The 25,153-nt window shown below is 38.7% G+C and overlaps 1 long non-coding RNA gene across 2 annotated transcripts in view; it reads left to right on the top strand.

Annotated features, from left to right (window-relative positions):
• The window catches only part of LOC114160009 (uncharacterized), a 59,008-nt gene that overhangs the window by 21,624 nt on the left and 12,231 nt on the right, over nt 1–25,153 (top strand). Inside the window, exons 1-2 of one of the 2 annotated variants that reach the window (XR_003598697.1) lie at nt 6,032–6,492; nt 22,412–22,687. This is a non-coding gene — a long non-coding RNA (uncharacterized LOC114160009). Of the gene's footprint in view, nt 1–6,031; nt 6,493–22,411; nt 22,688–25,153 lie in introns of those variants that run through there. The other variant, XR_003598696.1, reaches the window with a different exon arrangement.

Raw genomic sequence — 25,153 nt, 5'->3', positions numbered from 1 at the left:
ACAGGGGCCTTCCTCTGTTCTCTTCAGCAGTGAGAGTTCCTCTGAAGTGCCTGATAGCGCACCTTTTTCTTGGATCCCTCACAAAGTCTTCCCCTCTCTTTCGGGAAACATCTGAAGATGTATTTTTTTTAAGAACAGGATAAATGACAGGGGTAATCTTTTGGTGTCCTGCAACCCCCAGCTGACCGTTTACTTCCTCTTTGTGTTTTGCTTTCCTCCGCTTTCTTTACCTCCCCCTCTCATCAGATAATCCCCTTTCGCATAGAGCAGTCAATTAAGGGAGCTTAGCTGATAGAAAATGAGACCATTTTGGATGCGAGGAATGTGTGAAAGGATAGTCAATAAAGAAGTGGGTTGTGACTAGCCCTCCAATTGCAGAATGGGAGGTGAAATTGAGCTTTTTTGTGGGATTGGTTTCCAGAAGAATGTTCTTTGTCACAACCGAGGGTCAGACTCCGACCTTCGAACAGTGGATTAAAAACTGCCTGAAAATCTTACATCCGCAGCTTCTTTTTTGTTACATAAGTGACTAGATGAGGGATTGTAGACGTCACCATTAGATAATTCTGTAACATTGCGGTGCACTGACGTTAGCAATCCAGATCTTTCTTATGGGAGCAGAAAAAAGGCAACATGCTGCACGGCACACACAAGTCCACCCCAACTTTCTCATCTGGTTATTAGATGTAAATAACTATGATTATGGCTCTGAAAAACAATCTGGCTGAATAAACTTTAGAATAACAGTTTTAAAGCTTCAACCAATGTGTTTTTAATTCAAAAACATGTGTTTCATTGGACTTTAGAGTAGTCCGGGACTTTTATTTTATTATTAGGTAACTTTGAGAAATACTTTCACAGGGGCATAAAAAAAAAGTTGAATAGCAGGTCTAAGCAAGCAAGTTTACAAAATAATATCCCAAGCTCTGGACATCTCAGGGAGCGCTTTTCAGTCCATCATCTGAAAGCAGAAAGAATAAGTCAGTGCAAATCTAAAACACATTGTAGGTTTGCAAACTGACAAGCCATGCAAGGAAAGCATTTATCACAGAAGTGCCAAAAACCACTTGATAACTGGATGAGCTGCCAAGCTCATCTAATCTTATCTTGTCTTGTTTGCTCTTAGTAATTGATACTTTGCAAAATAATTTTTTCTCTGCATATACGTCTATATACATCTGTGTACAAAATAAGGAGATGTGCTTTGAAACAAACTCCAGACTGTGCCACTTGGAGAGGAGCGATGAGGTGAAGGAGAAGGAAGGGAGGGAGGTAATTGCCACATTAAGGAGAAGGAATTCAAAATATATTTAATCTCCCAATCCCTTTAGCCCTCCCCCTAAGAGTTTTACAGTGTGCATGCTCTGTCTTGTTATGGGACACAAACAGAGTATGGAAAGGGAGAGACTGAGATGTTTGAGGTTCTGGCAGTCAACTGGCTCCACTAGGATGAACTTTTCTGGGAAGGTTCATGCTGACAAGGGCAATTTAATGTGCAAAATCTTAGTAGGTTTTATAGTGGTGGTTGTTATGTGTACACTCACCCAGAGGGCTTCTTCTCTTCTAGTACCTTTCCCTAATTGGAATTCCTTGATTTCTGACAAATTGTGAATTTGTATGAACCATTTACAGATTTTAAGATAAGACATGATGACTGGATGTTTTATGAAATACAGAAGGTCACCATATTGGTGACTTTCTGAGCCATTTTTCTTCCCACTTATACTTTATGATGATTGCCCAAAATGAGAGATTTTCTAGCTTGTAAGAGGCAGAGGCCTTGTTGGACCTATGTCACTATGCTTATTTAGGCAGCCTGTCAGGAGAACATATGGTATGCTCTATTTTTATATGTAATCATTCCTTCTTCGACAGCACTGTTAACTTTTTGCATGCTGAGGCAGGAATTCAGCTCAGAGTCCTGCTGGCTCTGACACAGCAAGCATAGACATTGACGTTAAGGCCTTCATAACACACAAAGCTCTGCATATCTATTATCAAAGGCAAAATAGAATTTATTTCTCACAGACTGTGAATATTTTTTTCCTGCAGTTGTTCCTTTTGTTAGCCTAGTTTTTAACATTAATATGCAAAGGAGTCTTTTGTCAGAAATGAGTTACAATGACAATCGGTCTAAAGCAACGTTTTTGAGCTTTCATTACCTTAGAGCAAACTAGCTAACTAACAAAGCTGTTTGTCTTCTCACCCCTTACCACGTTCACTATCATGTTTTAACAATGGTTAGAAATGTGCACACTTCTGGACAATTTTTATTACAAATGGTGATCTTTCTGGTGGAAGTCCTTACATGCTGAAGGACAACTTTTGCATTAAGGTATATTAAAATTCAGAGATGCTCACAAGTCATTTTTGCCACATTCAAGCCAAGTCTCAAGTCTTTAAAAATAATAAAAATAGGTTAAATCCTGAATAAATCAATCACAAAGTGTTTTTATTCAGAAGAAACACACATCTCATTGCAGTGACCTGAGTTTAAGCAAAAATAAATAGATGTCACAGGCAAGTTAGTTTTATTTTGAAATCTGGTTGATATCTTTGGAAAAAAACAAAGAGAGGCTCCTAGTTTCTTCTCTATTTTAAGTAGTCTGGTATTGTTTGATTATTGGGTGCTCTGGTTGAAATATGCTTTCTGCAGTAATGAAGAAATGTCCCCCCAAATTCCTGCCACAATATAGAACGATTGACAGGCTGATTGCACAGGATTGTCTTTACCGTGTCCCGACCATCTCATTAGAAAAACACCCGCCTGAATTTTAGGGCGCTGACAGGCTGATTCTGTGTGATGTGTTTTGCCTCTCGCACTAACACGCCGTTCCCCCGGCTGCCACGGTGAACACTGCGCTCTGTGTTGAAGGGGACGGCAGGCGAACGGATCACGTTTCCAGCAGAAGCAGGAAGTGAGAATTGGAGGGTTCCTGCTACCAGGCCCCCTTCTTTCCTTCAAGTCCTACATGGAGTCAAACTGAAACCATGTGTGCTCTTACCCTGTGGATCTGTGAGCACAGCCGGCCTCACTGCCTGGTTGACTGGTTGGCAAGGGATATAGACTTCCTAACAACATGTGATTTCAGGAAACATTCTTTCCCTCCCTCTTGCCATTGTTATTTGAATCCCCCCACCTCTTTGTAACTCTACTGGGGTCTCTTTGGGGAAGTGGTAAGTGATTCCTCTCTGTGTCAGGACTCTTGAGATGCATGGTCCCTCCCTTCCTGAGCTTTCAGTCAGGGTTAGGCGCACGATGGATGTGATTGGGGAAGTACAGTAGTGTGTCCCCAGGGTCACAGGTCATTTCCCGCTGCCATGGGTTAACTAGGGCCAGATTAAGAGAAATGTCTTAAACTCACAATGACAAGAGAAGAGTTCAACCTTGTTTGTGTATAGCTAAATTCATCATTGAGAATTGAAAAATGCTATCCTTTATACTAGACCTTTACAGTGCTGGACACAATAAATTATTTCTTTTTAGTCCACATCTAATATCCCTTCTTGTTTATTTGAATTATGTTTTTGCTGAACTGAACCTTCCTCTAACCAATAAAACTGTGCATAATGCCATCCATTACAATATTTTAGTCAGTCGTAACATGCTCAGACTTGGGAATACCCCTGGGATAAGGTATTTATGTTGATGGAAAGTGAGGGTGTATGAGGTTTATGATTCTGTGAAATACCCGTCTTTTCTTTCAATCCATCTAATGCAAAATGGCTGTTTACAGAAAACACTCACTGATGAAGGGATAATCTGTGAAAATATGTATTTCTTTGGCTCAGGCATTGTGCCTCAAAGAGTTCTGTTGATTTTCTGAAGAAAAAAAAAACCCTTTTAAATCTGTGGGTAAAAGTGACTTTATAAAGTTTTAAAAGTTAGAGAAAATGCAAGGATGTTGTGCTGGTTCTTCAGCTTTAGGACTTCTTTATTTTTTTCTCTCCTCTATTTAATGTGAAAGTCAGCTCTGAAAACCTACCATCCTCACTCCAGAAACCAATTTTTTCCCAATGAGACATGCATTGTCAGGACACCTGTGGGCTGCCATTTCCATTGACGGGGGCTGGGGGTTGAGGGATGGGGGTGTGGCAGCAGTACGGGCTTTTAATCAAGACGCGTTGACTAATCACCCAAGGATTAGACTCTTAGACAAGGCCTCTTTCATTCTGATACTTCGCACAGTGTAAAAACTTGTGGATACGATAGGGAGAGTGGGGTTGTGGATTTTTTAGGGGGATGAAGGAGTGCAGATGGCATACTGTGCCAGGGTTTGCTTTGTTTGATCCTGCCTGAGACCACACCCCCCCTTATGTCTTGAGGCTGAGTCCACTTCTTTAGCTAGAAGACAGCTCTGCATATTTCTCACAGCAGTCACATATGACGGTGCAATCACTGATGTTTATTACCCAACTATAGTCATAAGAAATTTAGAACAGGGTTTTGTTTTTGAGCAATGAAAGCCTTCGTGCCATCACTTGTGCTCTTGTGCATCTGTGTGCTGGCACGCTCTGACAAAGATTGAGTTTAGCATCCCATGAATTGTTTGTTTAAGTGTTTTTGCGAGAGGGCTGTGGACCTGTATATTGTTGCATGTAAATGAAGCAAGGAGACACTGTTAAGGCTCTGCGGCAAAATTCAGACCTGATGTTGCCCAGGCCCCTCTGGTGTGTATTTTAGTGTCTGATGAGGTCATTCATAATATGCAGTACACACACTTGGCCATGAGCAGCAGAGCACAGGCAGAAGCAAGTTGCAGGCCCAGATGTAACGCTGAAAGAAAGAAGTAAACTTCACATTGCTCAATACCAGGTGTTGGGTGATTGGTGCAAAATTTGCAAGGCAAAGTAGTAATTGATCACTTTTTATCGGTCTACCCTGGGAGAGTTTTTTGTTGCCAATATGGGGAGGAAAATGCAAATAAAATATTTACTTTCAATAGTATGTCAATTTTCCCTTGAACAATGTTTAACTAACCATTGTATGGCAGAAGTTAGAGCAAATTTGGTTAGTTGAGATGTTTCAGATTTTTGTACAACTTTGAGCCTCAAAAAGAGGCATGGATATGGGTCTCAAATAATGCAAGATTAGGCTTGTTACTAGACAGATGGAGGTCAACATCTTTTGATAAACCACAAATATTCTGCAAAGTTATTTGGTTATGAGACTGATGAGACTAAATTATTGATTTAAAAATATGTGATTATGCAGCTTATAATCACCACTCCGCAAGTCGGTCTAGATACATTCAGTCAGTTTCCCATGTTATCCTGTGTATAATCACCTAAGAGTTTTTTATTTGCACACTGAGCCTCAAAAGCTTGTCAGTTTCAGATTTCACACTCCTATCAGACTTACCTGCTACACACTTAACCATCTCTGAATAGAGCATGTAGAAAGTGCAAGCAGAGGCCCGAGACAACTCTTGTAACATGACAAAAGGACAAATTAGGGCAAACATTACCAGGATTTGTGTCATTTTCAAAAGCTTCTGTAGTGGTAGCACGTTCCTGAGGTCTTCTTTTGTTCATTTGATTAACCATGACTGAAGGGTGTGTTTGAACTGGGTTTCTTTAAACCGGTAGGCTGTCAGGAGATTTTGCATGGTGTCCGATTTGTCACAGTGGAACCTCTTTGTTACTCTGTGTTACTGTGTGGCAGGTGAGTAGGGAGTACAGTGTGCATTGTCAGTTATGTTTACTTATAGTTTTAACTGTGTGCACTCTCAAGTATCTCTGGCTCAAGCAAACATTGGATTTAGAAATGTACAAAAAGAAGGAATTACACTTTTTTGTTCAGGTCCTATGATTATAATCTGCTTCTTGAGACTATTGGAAATCTTATTTCCTTAGCTGAGTTACTCCAGCTATTGCGAATAGATTACATTTCTTTATACAGTCAGCAATAATGACGCCTGTTGTTTGTCTCTCCACTGCAGCAGCCTGGAAGTAACTACAAACCTTGCTTTGGAGGTGGTGCATTGTTTTACTCATCCTATGTGGAAATAATAACAAAGGAAATAAAATTAAATATCACTAAAGCATTTGCGGTTGGAGAGATAGAAAGGTGAGACACGATTTACAGAGAATGGGAGGTGCAAGAAAGAAGCTTGGCTGCAGATCCTGATTAAGTATGTGTGTCTGTTTATGTATGTGTGTGCGTCCGTGTGTGTTAAGAGGCTGTAGTTATAAAGCACAGTGCTGGGAACTAAGTGTTTGGCCCTCCAGGTGTGTGTGCCGGTGGTTGTCGGGGCTTGTGAGGCCTGCTGCGGAGGCGGCTACGTGACAGCCGTAATGATAGGTTTTGGCTGGTGAAGGCATGAGTGTGTGTGTGTATGTGTCGCTGAGGGCAAGTGTATACTTGGCTTTAGCTGACAAAGACATTCACACACATTTACACACAACAGAGCGAAGACGGTCAACAATGGGCTGCGTATCGTTCTCACATCCCACATAGCACAAGCAATAAGATGCCCGATATCAGGACGAGTGAGTACTTGCTAAGTTCTACAAGTCGGGGTCAGCCAACCTGTTCTGTAGAAAATAAAAATGCTCAGCTAAGTTGACAAAAGGGTCAAATTGAGGTTAAACTCTAATTTGGCAGAAAGAGCATTGGGTGCCTCCTGTCAGTCGCCTTCCTCATCTTTCAACAAGATAATCTGCATCTTCAAGCTCTTCTGGGAGCATCTGAACCAAAGTGAAACAACTCAATCATTCAGAAGGTTATTGGTTTTCTTTTAAATAATGAGGTTGACTCAATCATAGCGATGAGCAACAAGTTGGAAAGAGGCCCTCTGATCTCAAAAACCTGGACATGAAGACATATTTTTTTGTAACTCTTTTGAGATCATCACGAATTAAAGTTTTTGAACGTCCATTAAATGTTATACCCAAAAGTAACTTTGGTATCTGTTTTTTTAACTTACCATTTTTAAAAATGACTGTTTATTTTAATTTGATTTTTATCTCCTCTGGTATAAATTTGATTTGCAATCTGAATTTGAAATGAAATATATGGAGCTTAATATTTCAGGTCTTTATTTTATTTTCTTCAAGGTAAAAGAAAAAGAACTACAAAAATTGAAAATAAGCAAAAAGAAAATGATTACTTGCTATCCAGAATCCAGACTGAAATACTTCAATAATTTACATTTACCTTCCAAATTTAAAGACTCTGTGTCTATTATTCTATTTACCAATGCTAAACAAACTGTTTTATACCCATATTTAGATATTTTTTAATGAATTACTGCACTAAATAAGTTTGCTAAATAAAAATTGCTGAAATATAGTCTACAATGCAAATATTTTAGATATGATTTATTGGAGTTACATAACTGCGTTTTCTATGGAAGGCTATGAGCATGTGCTTCAAATTGTCAAAGACTTGTAAAGCATACTTCTGAGGGGAAAAAGTTTGAAATAGTTGGCTTTGAATGATAGTCTATTTAGATAGCTTATGTATTGTACCTTAGGAGCTAAACCTCAATGAATGCAACAATGTACCTGAACAATTTCTGCTCTATCATCTCTTCAGTCAGCATCTCAGACAGAAACTTAAAATCGGATCTGTTCATTTCTAAATTAGCTTTGTGGAGGGAGTTTTGTCAGAAGCTGTAACTGGAGCTCATTAAAGGGGATATTTACTTTTCTTCTGGTCGTCATGTATGATAGTAATATTCCTGCCTGACAAAGATGCTCACTGTTGTGGCTTGCGACAAGGCCTTGGGTCTTGGGGAAGCAGATCAGACTGTGGCTCTTCGTCCTCCACACAAGAAAGCTCTGAGGAGAACCTTTTTTTTCTTTTTCTACCGGCAAATTTAGCCATTGTCTTACCGCCCTTGCCGCATCCGTTTTGCCCCATTTTGAATTTGTCTGTTCTGTGATACCACAAAATGCAAAAATGCGCATACACGGAAAAAAGAGGAAGAGAGACAACAGGCAAACTATTGTCTTGCCTTACACAGAACACCCCTAGAACTGCTTATGTCTGCATGTCTGATCCTAAAATTTGATTTGCGGATTTTAAGGCAGTTGAACTGGAAGTGCTTAATGCCAAGATGACTCTTTAATATGTCACATACTTTCTAAAAGTGAGATACATTAAGATAATGACACATACAACAAATGATTTTCAGACAATCCTGTTAAAATTGGCAACATTCCACAATTTGCACCAAAGGGGAAATTAATAAAAATCCTAGCCGTTGACAGAGAAACAGTGGGAAACCAGTTATTTGGTTTGGAGGCTTTTGTCCACAAAGATCAGGAATTATTATCAGGTTCTTGTGAGATTATTCTCATAATGGACTTTCTATTTGAATATGACTCCACTGGGCTGAGATCAAAGACATCAAGAGGATATTTCCTGCTGTCTTGGTGCTTATGGCTAGTTCAAAGAAATCCAACTGTTGACGGCAGCTGTTCTTCTCAGAAGCTCTGACTTTGTCTTACAGAAGCTGCTACTTAGTTAGTCCCACAGCAGTACTTGGATATACACTGCACACCCTATGAACAGTGTTTAAAAAAAGCTTCACAGAGAGATACCAGAGCTTCTTTCTTTCATTCTTGACTTGTTTCTTCTCATTGGATTTCTTTTCCCACCCACCAGACAGCAGTTCTTAGTGGCAGTATCGGTGGATATATTTGTGATTTACTTTTCTCTCTCTCTCCTCTTGGCAGAAGAACAATGCTTTAGTTTAGACAGTGCATTCCTGATTGTTGACACACTGTGGTATGGAGAGGGATTAGTGAGAGCTTTGGCTTTTTGATTCCTCTGCCTTGGCTCATGAGCAACACCTGGATGTATCCATGACAACGGACATTACAATGAACTGCAACTTCCCTCCAACCGGTTTGACATAGAGTCCCTTGCCCAGCTTCTGCAAGGAGGGTCATTTAAAGCTACAATATCTAGCTTTTTTCTTTTTTTTTTAAATGTGTGTTTTTTTTATATATTTGCTACAACTGATGCTATTGTGATAGCATGTATGAGACAGATCTGTGAAAAAAATGAAGCTCTTCCACCTCCTCCCTGAGCTATATTGCGATTTGCAAAAATTCACCGCTTCTGATCAAAAACAACCAATCATAGCTGTGAAAAAGGTCTTAGTACTGTCAATCAGGCTTGTGTATGCACTGCTCAATGTACTAATATAGGAGAAACAGTTTACCCTTGTAAAAAAATTGTTTATCCACCGTCATCGGTGGCCATGCTAACTAGCCTGAGCATTCATGACAGGCTTTACTGTCTGGAAGGAGCTGTAGCATAGCAGAGAACCAGGGGGAGATTGTGAGTAGACAATACACAAGCAAGATTGACAGCGCCAAGACCTCACCCTATCTCTGATTGGTTGTTTCTGACCAAGCTCTGGGAGAAGGCACAGGAGATTTATTATTCACAGAATATCTGTCTTATGCTATACTGTCATGTCAAAGGGATAGTTTTAACAATTTTGTAAGAAACATTTTTTAAATAAAAATTACATACTGTAGCTTTAAGAGAATCGAAGATGAAAGCTTTTGTTTGTGAGGCGGTTTTATTCATTTGTACTCTTAAAATGTGTCTTTCCTCCCACCCCAAACAAGAATTGTTTTATTGGGTGTAGATGTTGCTTTAACATTTTTTGAGCAAGAGCCATTCCTGTTGTATCAAAACCGATAACCCGTGTTTGGCGAGCCCACATGTTGTCTGAGTGAGATTGCGTGATAGCCAAAAATGAGGCATGATTGTTCACTAACATGTAGACTGCTGAGAATCTCATAGTGAGATGCTCTTCAATCTTATCAACAGGAGCCCATAAGGCCCATATCAAGAATTCAGAAGATCACTTCCTCTGACATCATTGCCTGCAGAGTCTGTGCCCATTCTCCGGAATCTGCTGGTTCTTCTCGCAAACATTCATTCATCAACCTTGAGGACCTTAGGTTTCAATATCTCAATTTTACTAATACGTTTCTTCTGGCTAGAATAATGGTTTTGGAGTGCCTCAGCCTAAGTTCAAGTTTGAGTTGGGATTGGGGGAGCCAAAGATTAAGGTCATGCATAGCAAGAAGGCTTTCCAACCTCAAAGACTCTGAGTTCTTCACCAAAGAGAGGAAACAATAGAATACTTTGATTAACAGAAATAAACAAAATGTGAGTTTTATAATCGTAATTGTACCTTACTTATCATTGAACATACAGTAAATATTCTCTAAATTAAATTAAAATTAAAATCATACAACTTTAGAAGGGCTTACTTAACAGACATATGCTGTTTTTGACAAGATACTAATTCAGATTAGCATTACCATTAGCTGTGTGATAAGTTGTGAACAACAGTACCTTTCACTCGCTTACATTAAGGTGGTGTAATTTGCTGACCAAACTGCTGACTAGACGGAGCCTCATAAGATTTATAACTTTAAGTATAGTTGCCTGTCCACCACCGTAACAACTTCTATGGTGTTCGCTATGACTCAGGTCTGGTCTGACTTTACAGCAAGAGTCTGTTTAAATTCTAAATGCTGCGTTGTGTGCTGAAATATGTCTTTTCACATTAATTCTGCACAAAAAAAGCATTTAGCCTGTGTTTAAATTAAAGCGGTATTTGTTTGGTACGCGTGGTTACAAAGCAAGTAGCCTATGCTAAACAGTTTTGATATTTATTGATGTGCTTGACACTTCTATTGTTTACTAATTACATATGTTAGGTGAGTTACAATTTTAAATAGCGGATGTGCTAAAGAATAATAAATGGTAAGATATTATTGTATTTAGAGCTAATATAATCTACACAGAGGAATATAACGTATGAGTACAAAGCTACCTTTTATAAAAAGTTTTATTCCTATTTGATTCAGATTTTCTACTATGTGTCAGATGGTAAGGAATGTATTTTGCACATTTGACTACCCTTTTGTTCGTGTAGAAGGTATGTTTTGTGGCAAGCCAGACAGAGGACAGAATATGCCGAATGGGAAAAACCCATCAGCTTTATGCCTCTCTGAGTCACTCAACTTTTCCATCTTGCTCTCTGTTCATTCACCAGGTATTTATTGTGAAATAATGATTTCCACTGATGCCTGTATTGAAAACGTTCACAGGTGTTGCGACCTAATTCATTTTTCATGAGTAGAGGCATTCCAGGGAAAATCATTGCTTCATTGAGTTTCTCAGTTCTTAATAAAAATAATTATTGAAAGTCTAATCCAGTGGAACTTCTGATACAAGATTAATTTGTTTCAATAGACAGTTTACTCCGTGATGGACTGGAAACCTGTTTAGTGTGTACCACGCCTCACATCCAATGTTGACTACAGCACAAGCAGAAGGAGGGCAACGTGAAGAATCAACATGTAGAGAATCATACAATCAAGTATATGATTCTGCACGTAATTGAGGAAAATTCATAATTGGGGATGTCATGTGGCGTTGGCTTTTGAAAAAATTCAGATTCTGATGCATTCGTACTGCTGCTTTGGAATTGCTAACCAGTAGAGGGTCAAGTAGAATTGTGTCTATAGGTTTTTCAGCTTCCTACACTGCATTTTCTTTTGAATAGTTTAGATATGTTCAATGTAAAACATCCAGAACTAGGCACATTTTCTGCATATAACTGGAATTATGTTTTACAGAAAAATCCACAAATAGGTAAATTTGCAAATGCTGAATGCTGTGAATAGGTAGGGTTCATATATAAAGGCCAAGTTGTGTAAAATAAAGCATTTGTTACTGTGTAGAAATGGTTTTAGTTTGTGTCAATAGTTTGTATCAAGAAACTTTAATTGATAGTCACAACTCATCTTGTTTTTTTTTATTTATTTTTCTCTAAACTTTTTGATTTGGGTTTAATATTAATGAATGAAGATTGTTAAGCAGGGTTAGTTTAAGAGGAGGGAAACATATCTGTGTTAAATTAACAGGTCCTGGCCTGTTAACAACAAACATGCAAAATTAAAACCTAGATTGTCATTCCGAAGGTGACAGCAGGTAGGTTGGGTTTCTTCTAAATTTAGTACTTAATTTTCAAAACCCTGACGGTAAATCAACTGTTCTTCCTGATAGCAGGCATATCAGACAGACATGTTTACAATTGGAAGTGTGGGCTGAATGGAATTTAGTGAAACTGGACATTTTACCTCATCAAGAGTTCACAGGTGGCTTTTTTGGCATAGACTGTTGATTTACACAGTCAAACACTAACACCTGTTTGATAGCAATCAAACAGCAACCACAGGCTGATTCCATTGGCTGGTGTTGTTTTTAGTGTCAAATTAGATCCGTCTTCCTTGTTTGTAGTACTTGCAGAACTTTTGGTCGTTTTGGTTATATGTGTTTTTGTTATGTGACTCGCATGGATAAATGAGAAAATCTTCTGTATTCTACAAGTTTGAATTTCTGAGCCTGATTTTTCCTTCAGTCTAACTGATGTTTTAACCCTGTCATGCCGATGAGGAAGTATTTTTGGGATAGCTTGTCCCAGTGTAGGCATTGAGGTGTTTGCTATGGAAATAAACAAAATTCCCCTGTCCATGATGAAGTGTAGCAGGCATTAATTGTGGCCCTATGAAGGGCAGTGTGCAGCGTGGGAAGTTTGGTGAGCTTCCTGACCCCACGTACCATCACAGCACATTGCCCTTCATCACGTGATAAAGGAATTCTCCTCATCTTTTGTTTTAACATCCACTGCACTCTCAGAGTTGAGAGCAGTTTTGCATACTATAGAATGATCACTAGCTTGGCATCTTGCTTCCCCATTCTCCTCTTGAATTATTCTCAAACAGGATTTGTGGGAAGCTCTCTCCTGCATCTTTTAAATCACTTCAAGCGCTACTGAAGGCTTTTTTTTTTTTTTTTTTTACTCAAAGCAGGCACCAATCTAATGGCATCATTTGAACCTGCTCAGATCCAGAGAATCAACCCCTCTTTTTTTCTGTGCTTAGGTTTTTATTTTTTTTTGAGCAGGAGAAAACAAAAGGCTGGCGCAGTGAAGCGCATCTCGGCTTGCGAGTTGAATAGAGGGGCCCCTTTCATGGCTGTTTATGAGCTCCCCTCTTCAAAAACACACATACAAATCACACCCAGTTTTCCCAGTAGCTCCCTCCGAAACAAGGATGATTGCACCAAGGGAAGGGGAATGGTCCAAAATTGCATGGTGCCTCTCTTTGCTTTTCTGTCCAAGTTGGTATATATATGCATTAGCCAAACTGTTTTGATATGTCTCTGTGTGATCATATTTAAATTTTCTTATTAAAAAAAAAGCTTGACCTTTTGCCTTCTATAACAAATTCAACTCGACTGATGTAAAATTTTATTTTAATAATGAAAGAAACAGTTTGCAGGTGATGAATTAATTAGCTAACATATGAAGATGAGTCCCTAAGTCTGCAAGTAATGATCACTAACAATGAATTATTTGAATTTTAATTCTTGATTCTGATCACTAATCAATTTCGATGAATATTTCTTAAACAAATTCCCTTTGATATCACAGTAATTCAGTGGACTCCAAACCATTTAAACAGTTTGTGAGAATTATTAAAATTTGGCCTTTTGCCATTTGTTCCTTCAATTTCATAGCCACACATTTCCTTCCTATGTCTGTTTTGTGTTTGTAAGCAAATCACTTCTCACATGTTTGAACTGTGACATATTAGTTAATTTCCTATGGAGATAAATATTTTTGATGTGTGATTAAAATATTTATTAAATCTTACATAATTAAATGTGTTTATTTTCTCAAGACTTTTTCAGTTGAGTTTGTGTTTGATTCTTGTTGCTGGTTATGAAATGTAAGGTATTCGGACCTCTGACTAAATCAAAATAGCTCTTAGCAACCTCCTGTCCTGTGGATATTGTTTATTGTGGCAATGTATCCGTATTTTCCTACAGTGTGCTGTTTGTAGATCATAGAAAATGACTTGCTTGTTGAAGTGGGACAATAAAGACAGGACACAATATTTTTTATTAAAAATTATTGCCATAAAAGTCTAGTGCAACTTAACAATAATTAAAATTAGAACATCATATTGTTTTCAGAAGTAAAACTTTCCTGGTTTGTGTTTTGAAGTAAGTCAAAGGTTTCTAGCATTCTAACTAAGGGGATCATTTACCTTTGTGATACCGAAATTCTAAATGATGGTCAATAGTTCAAGGTTTTTGAGTTTTCATCTTGAAATATAGTTTCAAGTGCAGTTTCCTCTTTTGTTTTTGTGTTTTTCTTTCTATAAATGCACCAAATGTTTTGTACATCTGGATGGCAGGTAGAAATGCGTGTAAAACCTTACCTTGTCTTGCAAAATTAAACAAATAATTTTCTAAAATAGCTATTGTAGCTACAGCTTACCCATGTATAACATAATAGATGCCACCACAGACTATTGAACCCTTATGATTTCTCAAAAGATCATCATCATCTAAACTGAACTTAAATCCTGGTTTAAATGAGGAACCATCAAGTAAACAACTGTCTGATCATCTAAAAACAAGTAATACTCATAATTGTTCTAAACAAAATTAAGACTAGGATGATCTTTACAAATATAATTGTCAGTATATATGCATGTTTATTGATAACAGTAATTAAGCCAGGAGTCAACAGAAATTTCTATCTCAGTGAAATCTCAGTGCTTCCCTGTTGCTCTGTGTGATGCTGTCTTCTACAGGGTGTGATTTATTCTTCTTATACTTCAGGTCTAATGCCGATCGGTAAACAACTTCATGGAGCATTACCACCTGGTAAGGAGAGTGGACTAAAAAAACCAAAACACCCCCCCAAAAAATAAACATTATTGAAAATATAGAATATGGCCTGGTAGCTTTTACTGATTAAGTTAATAGAACTTAATCAGTATTTCTCCTTTCTCTTTCTGCCATTATCCCTGCTTAAGACACTATTGGGCCTATTAAAAGTCCTACTTTGTACTTGCAGATATTTTAATATTTTTTCTCACAATGATGTCACTAGGAGCTACTTTTAGTCTTAGGTTTCTTGTGCATTTGTGCCCTGGTTGACTGCATGAGAAACAGAATGATTCGGGGTCAACCAAAAATAAACTCTCAAAGTTTTATATGTGATCTTTTCTTTTTCTTGTAGTTTTTTTGGGGGGAGCGTTGGGTGGGAGGGATTTTATGAGCATTACATTTTTGGAAGACATTGGCCTAGTTTTAACGGCTTGAAAGTATCTCTTTAGATTTTTGGTGATTAATAAGTTACGACGACCTCTTCTGTGATGCTACCTTATCTCATAATCATCCCAGCTCCAGATATACCAAAGTGAAGGTGTAGTCAAACTTGATAATGTGACTGTAAAAAAAAACAGTAGATACTTGCCTCTCTCTGTTGATTGTCAGAGACGGCCACAGGGCTGACCTTCTATTGACAAATGAAAAGTCACCTAAACTTGAAGGAGCTCTCCCTTCAACTACTTTTTTTCCGTTCTGTGTCACATCTTGTTGAACGGGTACAAGGTTTGACAGACAGGAGGAATGCTAGCTGAGAGATTGGTTTTGTAATGCTGGCCCATTCTTTGGGTGTTCTTAAGCAAACAGAGCGGTGCTACGTCCTGTTTTTTACGGGTTTCTCACGTCACTGTTCAAACTCTCAAACAGGCCAGTCCCCGAGTGTACATTTGGGAGAGCAAACACCGCTCTAATACTTCACCAATCTGACCTTCTACTAACTTGATACACACAAATAGACAAACATGCACACACCTTTATACTGCTCTGTCCGCGCCGGTGGGAAAATTGTCAACTTTTATCTAGAATTAGCTGTGCTGACATAATTAATGCATATAGTATTTTTTTGCTTTATTGACACAAGTACTGAACCAGTGTTAACAGCCCAAAACCATTCAGCGTGGACTTTTTTAATTCACCTTAATGAATGTGTTTTTATTGTCTTCATGTGTGGCAAAAGCAATGTTTTCTTAGCGAACCGCAGCTCTTATAAACATTAAGGGTGGGTGCTGCATGTCATTTTTAAGTAACATATGAGTGCAGTGTTTTGGCTCCAAACTTTATTAAAAGTTGTGCCCTTGTGTGCATGGGTCAAATGCTTGGAAAAGCTGGTGGGAAATTTGTGGGAAAACTTGAATGCATTTAAAATGATGGATTCTCAAGTGCTCCCCTTATTCTTCCAAACTGCAATGAAATTTTGTAGAGGCTCTTTTTATTAAATGGCACCGAAAATATAAATGAAACATGCAGCTCTCCCGGGCTGCATGCAGAATGCTGCACTTTTCAGGCTTATTTGGTTTATGGAAAGAAGTTAGATGTGCATGCGTCTGGGCTTGAACAATACTGTCAAACTCTGTGCATGTTTTTTTCTTCTTCTTTTATTCAAACATAAAAGAACAACAACAACAAAAAAAAAACATCTACTGCTTTTATAGACCCTGCTGTAATCCTGTCTTTACTGTCCCTTTTTTTTTCTTTTCCTCCCTGATATACAAGGCATTCCTTTGTGGTTGTGTAACATGATTTGGGGCAAACAGTTAGAGAAACCGAGATGGAAGTGAAAGCAAAGAGATCGAGGGGGTAAACACCCTGTCATGCTGGGCTTGGTGCACGGCAGTGCGCTCGTATTTTTGAGCCCGGTTTCAACAGCAATGGGTAGCTGGCTTATCATCAGCCTGCTCAGCTTTTTTTTCTGTCACGCGTGGCTTGCCTTAATCTCTCCCGTGTACTGTAAACTGCACCTAATAACCCTCCGCGCGATTAAAGCAAACATCTTAATAACAGCCTGCCTCATTATCAGCTTGCATTGGGAAAAACGAGTGGTTAAGCCTGAGCTTTGCAATGTGGGCTCATAGGGAGGCCAGAAAACGAGATAACCTGCTTACTTAGTGCCTCCCATTGAGAAAATACAAAAAAAAATCCACTGTGATTTTTTTTCTTTTTCAGAATGTGAAAAATTATTTGCATTGAATCTTCTTATTAGGAGTACGTTTTTCGAGGTTATAGAGAAACTGAGCGCAAAAGCCAGAGAGAGTTGCAGAACTGAAAGTAACATGTCGCTCTAGAGGGTGCTGTTTACTGAGAAAACAGCTTATCACTCCTGCAGTTCTCCTTCAAATGTCTGCTCTCTTTTGCTTTCTAAAACCAATATATTAAACATCTGAATATTTACCTGATCCTGAATAAAGCAAAGGTTACTATTAAAGTTTACTCAGTTATATCTTAAATCCAAGCAAAACAAGTCAAAATAAATGTCAGTTCCAGCGAGATTTATCCAAGAAAAGAAGCTCCACTCTGCCCATGAATGTGTGGCGTTGTGTTGTGCGAGGCATTTTTGACACATCATTAGCCGTTGTAATCCCACTGTTTCCTGTTTGTGTGTGTGTTTGTGCGTGTCCCAAGTCACACACAGGCACAAAGATGTTTACACAAGTTTCACACAGCCAGCAAGAGCAGATGATGAAGTGTCATTCAGACCTATGCTGGCACAATGTTCACAGAGAAGAATGCATCTGCGGAGATGGCTACACCTGTGCCGTCTGTGATCTCCTGCGGCGAATTGCAGGGTGTAATCCCTAACATCGCTTGTGTTTATGATTGTGTTTTAGTTACAGGCCTGACTCCCGCTTGCTTTTGAGCTTATCTGGGACCTTTGTTACAATTAGTCATTACCTTGATTCCAGGAGCATTTTCCTCATCCTCCTGCTGTACATGCTTACAGTAGTCATATCCTTTGAACCTTTAGACGCTTTTGTTTTCCAATTGCACCCCCATATACAATGAATTTCTTCGGGGGTTTTGAGGAAATCTCAGTTGCTTGGGACACCTTCTGAATGTCAAAGCTTTCCACCTACTTGTGTAAAATTTAGGCTTTTCTTTCAACATTAACTTTTTTCTTGCACTGTACTATAAAGATCGGATTTGTGAAGATCCAAAGTACGTGTTGCCAAATTGACCGATTCTGAAGCTGTGGATCTTAGTACCTCTGTCAGGTCCTTTGCTCTCCTTGCTCAATTGAACAGTGCCATGTGCGATATTCAGAGGCTTGGTTATTGTTTTAGAAACTAACTCCGATTTAAACTTTTCAACAACAAAATGTGAACATTTACAGAAGCATGAATACTAAGGCATTGTAACATTTGAGAATAAACTTAACTCAAATGGTCAAATTGGTCATCTTCCAAATGTTTTCATTTTGTAAAAAAAAATTCAGCTCTAAATATAGAACACAGTAAACAACTTTACTCATGCCCTGGCTTTCCACAACAGGATCATTTATAGGAGTCTTTATTTTGGAACTGTTTCCTTATGTACTGACTATTTGAGGAGGCCTTTTTTTTCTTGCTTTATATGGTTCTTATTTCGTCATTAGTGACGGTAGCACCACCGTTGAGGTCATAAACAGGGAGGAGAAACTTTCAATGCCAGATTGAACTCACTTTTTATTTTAGTAAATATGCTAAATATAGAGTTCAGCCACTGCCAGAAGTTTGTTCCAAAGTTACTGAATGACACACCTTTCGAGAAATGACTCTTCACAAGTTCACATCTGCTATTATTATCATAATCCCACTCTCCCTCCTTATTTTTGTTCCATTCTTCTCTCCCTCTCTCTGACAGATGCACAGTAGTTGTCCTGTTTTCTGTCTTAAAATGTTTTGCGTAGATCATAATTAAGAGTAGCCTTATTCAAAGTAAAGGAACAGCATGCTTCAGCCCTCAGCTCTGACGTGGGTGGAAGAGAAGAACCAGTAAAAGGTCCTCATTGCTTACACACCCTTTGTATGGCAGTGCACTGTTGTAATGGTGGCATTTCAACCCTTCAGACTTAGCCAGGCAATTAGATAACATGAGAGTTGCCACTCTTGTGAGTTAACCCAGCTATGACAGTGCATGAAGGTACAAAAAGAGAACAACTCCTGACCAAGAACAATTACAACACTACGTAAAGTCTGGCCCAGTATGAGGAAGAGTATTGAAGTCTTATGTGTTTTTTTATTTTAGGATGATGTGATCCATCCGTCTCTCATCTGGTTTTTCTCTCACTGATTTGTCATGGACGGCACTACACACTGCTGTTCAGTGGTCAGTGTTTTGGAAACGGATCCTGCAGGCTTTGAATCCCTTTTTTCATTTGTACCCAGTATTATTCAATTTCACCCAGGGATTAATAAAATAGTTCAAACTTTGAGTATTACAGGCTTTGACTCTGTTCCTCCTAGAGTAACCTAGCTCAGTAAAGTGAAGATATAAAAGATATGGCAATGGAATATACCTGCAAAGTTGGACAAAAATACTTGTATTCTCTTACCTGTTTATAACAGCAAAGCAGATCTAAAATAATCTCACGAGTATCATACTGCTTTAGTGTAATAGTTCCATTAGTTTGAGCTGAAATGTCATTTCGCAGTTACTAAAAAAATGAAGAGATTCCATAGTGGTGGAACACTGATAGACTGTCTGTTTTAGCTCCTTCTACATGAGCTACAATTTGAAGCAACTTAACAATTTCAAACAATGAAATTAAAAGTATTTGCAACATTTGGTTGTTTTCTCAGCCAATGAACATGTTCCTAAGCCAACACTGTCTCCAATGTTTCAGAAGGTTAGTCCACTCTTGAACCTCAGAGCAGATTGACAAATCGCATCTGATCTCATGATTACCATAGTTACCTGACATTTTTCTGCTGAGAAAACCATAATACACTTAACAACTGTGTCTCTTGAATGTGAAGTATAGTGTTCAAATCAGTTAAAAAGCATACCAGACGTAAGCAGACGTAAGAATTTTCAGTTTGTGTGGTTTTAGTTAACTAAATCAGCTAAAACTAGGAACCCTCATATTACTAACTGTTTTTTTCACTGCTCTGAGAATGACATCTTTACCTTTTTACTAGGGGTAAGGGAACGTTTGCCTATAACTTTATAGAATTTCACTTAAAAAAATCCAAACTATCCCTGTAAAGGTGATGTGTGTTCCCTTAGTGGCTCACCCAGATGGGCAAAATGTTCCGTAATAAAGTGGATATGTGCCAGAAACATATACTGTTACTGTGATTAAGGCCTGTAAAATTTTTATTTCCTCTGTTGGCACAACTGGTTTCCAAATGTTCTTACATTTTTAACTTAACATGAGGACCTGGAACAGAATTTATTGGTTGATGTTTGCTGTGGTACACTTTAAATATTGCCGGTATCCTCAGAATGGGATCTTTACACAACTCATGCCTGTACTCTATTTTCCAAGGCTTCAGCCATCCTTACTGTTTGATGATTGTACTGTAGTCAACCATGATCCTGTTTGCTTAGCTACTCTCCCATCACCCATCATGCCCTCACCTCCCCCCCTGCATTTCCCTTCTCCCTTCCTGGCAGTCTCTTTTCCTTACTCACACCAAACAGTGGGAGCCTGTCACTGTGTCACCCATGGGGTGATGCCCCTCTCTCAGCCCTTTGGGGCCCATTAGCCTCTGTAGCACTCCATGTTTGCCCAATCATTCGAGATCCGGATACAGGGATGAATTGTTAACTACTGCAGGTCAGTCATTGCCTCCCTCCCTCTGCATCCCACTCCCCATTTTTTGCTCTCTCTCAACCACTGTTTACTCATCTCCATAGAAACCAAGTAGTTTTTTTTTCCTTCATGTGATCGCTACCAGTCATCCCCATTGCTTCTCATTGCCACCACAACTTCCTCTTCTCTTCATCTTCTCTGTTGGAGTGCCCAATCAAAAGGCAGCAAAGGGTGTTCACATAAATGCAAAGCAATGACGATGCAGCTCCCTCTGACTACAGATAGGGTTGAATTCAGTCCTTAAACTAATGAGAAAGTAAGATTTTATTTCCAACATCAGGTTTGCACAGTGTTACTGTAATTTGCAAAAAAAACAAACACCTTTTTAACTATAAAAACATTTTCACTGAAATAAATGTTATCATAGTTACATAAACCTATTGACTACTCTCAAAGTATGCATGTGTTAGTGTGCGTGTCTTATTTGCTCAGGGCAGGTGAGTGTTTGTCTACCTGTCTCCATTTATGAGATCAGTGTTTGCTCAAGGAATGCACCACGTCCGATTTGTCATTGACTGTTATTGTTCAGCTCATCCAACTGGTGCCTCGAGGTTTGGTCGCGTTGTGCCCCAGCAAGCGGGAAATATTTGCTTTTCTTGGTTTTTCCTCTTTGGCTTAGCATATTTGCACATGCTCTTGACAGGAAATGTGACTTATAGAGAAAACTGGCTTTCAAACTGGCTGTGAACTAGAAGATCTGTTTTATGAGAGAAAATGTCGAGCGAGTGACTTGAGTGTCGTTAATTTAGTGATAAATGTTTTCCATCGCTTTCTCTCTGATTTGAAAGCTGCTATTCTGATCTTTGAAAGTAAGAAAGAAAGTAAAAAGTAATAACTCTGAAATGACCAGAATATTTCTGACTTCTAACCGATTATCTTTAAAGACCATGTAGATAAAAGAACATCACAAAAAATGTAGTATTTTTATTATCTTTTGAGAGATATTAAAATGATTTCCAAACACGAACAAACTTTTTGGGTAAATAAAATTAAAATTTTTATCTTAATCTGGAAATCTTGCAGTGTAGAAGGAGCATAGGTCAAACGTCACAACACTTTAAGAACAGAATTATACAGACAACAGACAAAAAATGTAAGAAATGCTTTAGCAGAAATAGCTTTCTAAAAAAGTTAATTCTGCAGAAACAGATAAGCTCCGATGAGTAAACTTCACTTGTTAGGAATGAGGAAGTCTCAGCATTTCTTTCTCTTATTCTAATTGTTTCAGATTAATTACACAAAGCACTTGCAAATTTTGATTAGTTGGTGTATCTTGGCGTTTTAGTTGCTGTTTTTAGATGATGATAATTTCTGACCATTAAAGTTAAGAAAAATGTATGGGTTTATGGGTGTGTGTTTTTTTTTTTTTTTTCTTTTTTTTTTTTTTTTCGTGTGTGTTTGTCATCCTGTGCCACCATCTGGGTGGTCCTCACGGCTGGTTTGATCATAATCACCCAGTCCCATAAATCAGTGTCCGGACTCTGGCCAGGAGCTGATTCTGTGTGCCTCACTGGAGCGAGGGGCTTGAGGCATTAAGCTAAGACCCCCGGCCGCTGCCCTGCCCAAGCCTGGCCACACGTCAGCTCTCCACACCACCTTTAAAATAACTTGTCATGCATGACAGCCTTTGGGAAAGAGCCTCCTTCAAGTTAATACCAGCCATAATAGAAATATATGAATCATTTTTTCAAAACATAACATAGTTTATGTTAGACTTTCAGAAGTTTGTTTTTGTTTTGTTTTCTCTCAATTTCAACGAAATATGTTTGCTTATGATAAAATGTGTTTGTTCCGACTGCCAGTGGCTTTGATAGTCTTCTATAATGCTACTCTCAGAACAAATGTTTCCACCTGATCTAAAGATTAAAGTCATATCTTTGTCTTTGTAGGTCCTCTGCCTCTCTCTGAGCTTGAAGAGCAAGGATGAAGGCCTGTCGGAGCTGTCTGGCTTGCATACATCACTCTTCGCTGAGCTTTTATCTAGCCAGACTGGTCTGTGCTCCATCTAGACCCAGCTCCCGGCAAGTGCACAGTCCTGAGACCTGTGGCATTAATAAAGATAATGCTGTTTGGAATAATAACAGTCAATTCTTCTCAATAGTGGAAAGAGACAGCATGTACAAGTGTCATGGAATACAAAAGAAACCAAGATGAAAGGCTGAAAGGTGAGTCCGTGCACCTCTTCCGCTCTCAGGTGGGAACCTATATCAACATCTACACATGCGAGCAGTTCTAAGTGGGTTCCTATGCCAATTTTGAGCTGTAGAATCATGACACAGACATACAATTTGTTCTTTTGTCTGCCAAGATCACAAAGGGAGGCGAGTGACTTGTCTTTCCTTTTATTTTTCTCATTTCCCCTCTTCTTTCTCTTTCTCTTTATTCACAATTGTGGATGCAATTTAATTTGATGAGCAGGTGGCCTTTTTATATACATCTGACAGTGCTTTTGGTTCCCACCTCTGGCGTGTGGAGCTTTCAGTTGGAGTCAGTCATGTAGGTCAGGATTAAAGGGGTGAAAGGGGAGGAGGAGATACAGTTGGAGTCTAGGTAGTGGCAACCTCAGCGCCCTGCAGTCAGTACCATGCAGAGTTCTGCTTGAAAGAGTTATTCTGTTGCTTAAGCTCTCAGACGCACCCCAGATGGCTTTTGTGCCAGCCAGGGAATTGCTTTGGGACAGAAAAGTCCTTCAGACTTTGTAAGTCACTGGGCACAGCAGGTAAGGTGTTGTGGTGGAGGCAGGCAGAGAAAGCAAGATGTTACAAATTATTCACTTTTTCCACATTGAATCTGAAAATAAATCTGAAAATAAATCTGAAAGTGCAAAAGACTGATTTTAATGCTTTCGATATTAGAGCACCTGAATTCACCTAGTTTGAGTCAAAACACTTTCTCGGATGTCAAATAAAACAAAGCTATTGTGTCTGCATTACCAGTGGAAGCAGTTTTAGAATATAAAAAATACAACCTGTTTTCACTCCTTTGACTTTGATCTGTAGTTTTACAACACAGAGCAATTAAGCAACCCTGTTACTCCTTCAGGGCATTTATGATCCATTATGTTACCTGTCTAACATTCTTCTGCAATAACTCCATGGTGACCAGCAATCAATATTTTGTCAATAAACAAAACAGGTTTGCTGTTTCATGTTTTCATTCAGACAGAAGTCTTAAAAGAACTTTGTTTTTTTTTTTTATTAAGTTGCATGATGGTGAAATTCATAGAAACTCTGCCATCCAGCAAGAGGGTCCCTGACTTTATTTCAAGGTTTTTTTTTTTCTTAAAAAAAAAAAATCAAAACCCTTTTTTTTCCCTTGCTGGAGCTCTATCAAAGTACTCTAGCATTGTGCCACTGTCCTAAAGATGCAATAATAGAGTCTTTAGACATTACATTACCCTTAGATGTGATTGTGTGCATCCATGGTCTTTTGTCCTGTGATGGACAGGTGACCTATCCAGTGTGTAACTTGCTTCTGATAAGACAGGGAAAGAAATATGTTAAAAATGTTCCTGTCAATTTGCCAAATGAAAATAACTTGACCTTTGTCCAAAATTGTGTCATATTGATGCTGTGGATTAAGAGATACAACGATCTGACTATTCCTGGTCAATATGGCTGGCGGGACGATACTGGCAACCGTGGTAGCAGCGCATAACGTAATCAGTATGTTGCTGGGTCGACTCCCGCTCCCTCCACTTGTGTTATTGTGTGCTTGGGCAAGACACTTCACCCGCCTTATGTACTGGTGGTAGTCAGAGGGCCTGGTGGCGCTGCTGCATGGCAATCTCACCTCCGTCTGACTTCCTCAGATTGCTATACAAGTACAAGTCATTACTGTTTATCATACCACTCTGTGGTTTTCTTCAAGATCTTACCAGCCCATTTCAATTGCTGCAGATTCATTGATTAAGGGAGTAGTTTTGAATACAGCAAAAAATAAAAAAAAATATGTTTGCCTCTGTTAATGAATCAAAGCATATCTTTAAGCTAAAATGGTTGCATCAAAAAAGATTGTGAAAGTGCAAACTTTAGTATCTGTGGCTTTAGTAATCACACAATTCAAATTCTAATTTATTCAGTGTTTGACCTCCCAATCAGTCCAGATGAAAATAATGCTAAACGATTGAGTTGTGTCAGTATATAAATTAGACATGTATTTAGAATAAATGAAAATCTATTGAAAGTGTTGAAAGCCTTGTAATGTGGGTGCACTCCTTTTTGGAACAAACTGATTTTTACTATGTCAACTTCCTTTGTTTGTTTACTTGCATAGTTTTGCTTTTTGTAATGGTAAATTAATTCAGTCCAAGTGTTGCCTGACAGATTAGAGTATTTTGTCACTAAAACATGTTGAAGGTTATATCAAACCATCAGGCCATAGAAAAATGTGTAATAGAAAACTGTGTCGCTGTGAAAAATAGAGTGGTAAGAACATAGCCAGAATATCAGGCTGTGGTGTTTGAGGTCTGATCTGCAACCTCAACTCGGAGGAGTGATTTGGTTAGGCTCCTCTGTTAGCCATTTTCTGTTTGTCCCCCAAGCGTTTATCTCAGAGGTTTCACAAGTGGCCACTTCTACGTGCACTGATAAACAGCGGGGATTGGATCCAGACCCTGCTGGGTTCTAGCT

This window comes from Xiphophorus couchianus, chromosome 16, assembly GCF_001444195.1.
Source record: "Xiphophorus couchianus chromosome 16, X_couchianus-1.0, whole genome shotgun sequence".
Lineage (NCBI taxonomy): Eukaryota > Metazoa > Chordata > Actinopteri > Cyprinodontiformes > Poeciliidae > Xiphophorus > Xiphophorus couchianus.
This window is presented reverse-complemented; position numbering and strand designations above follow the sequence as displayed.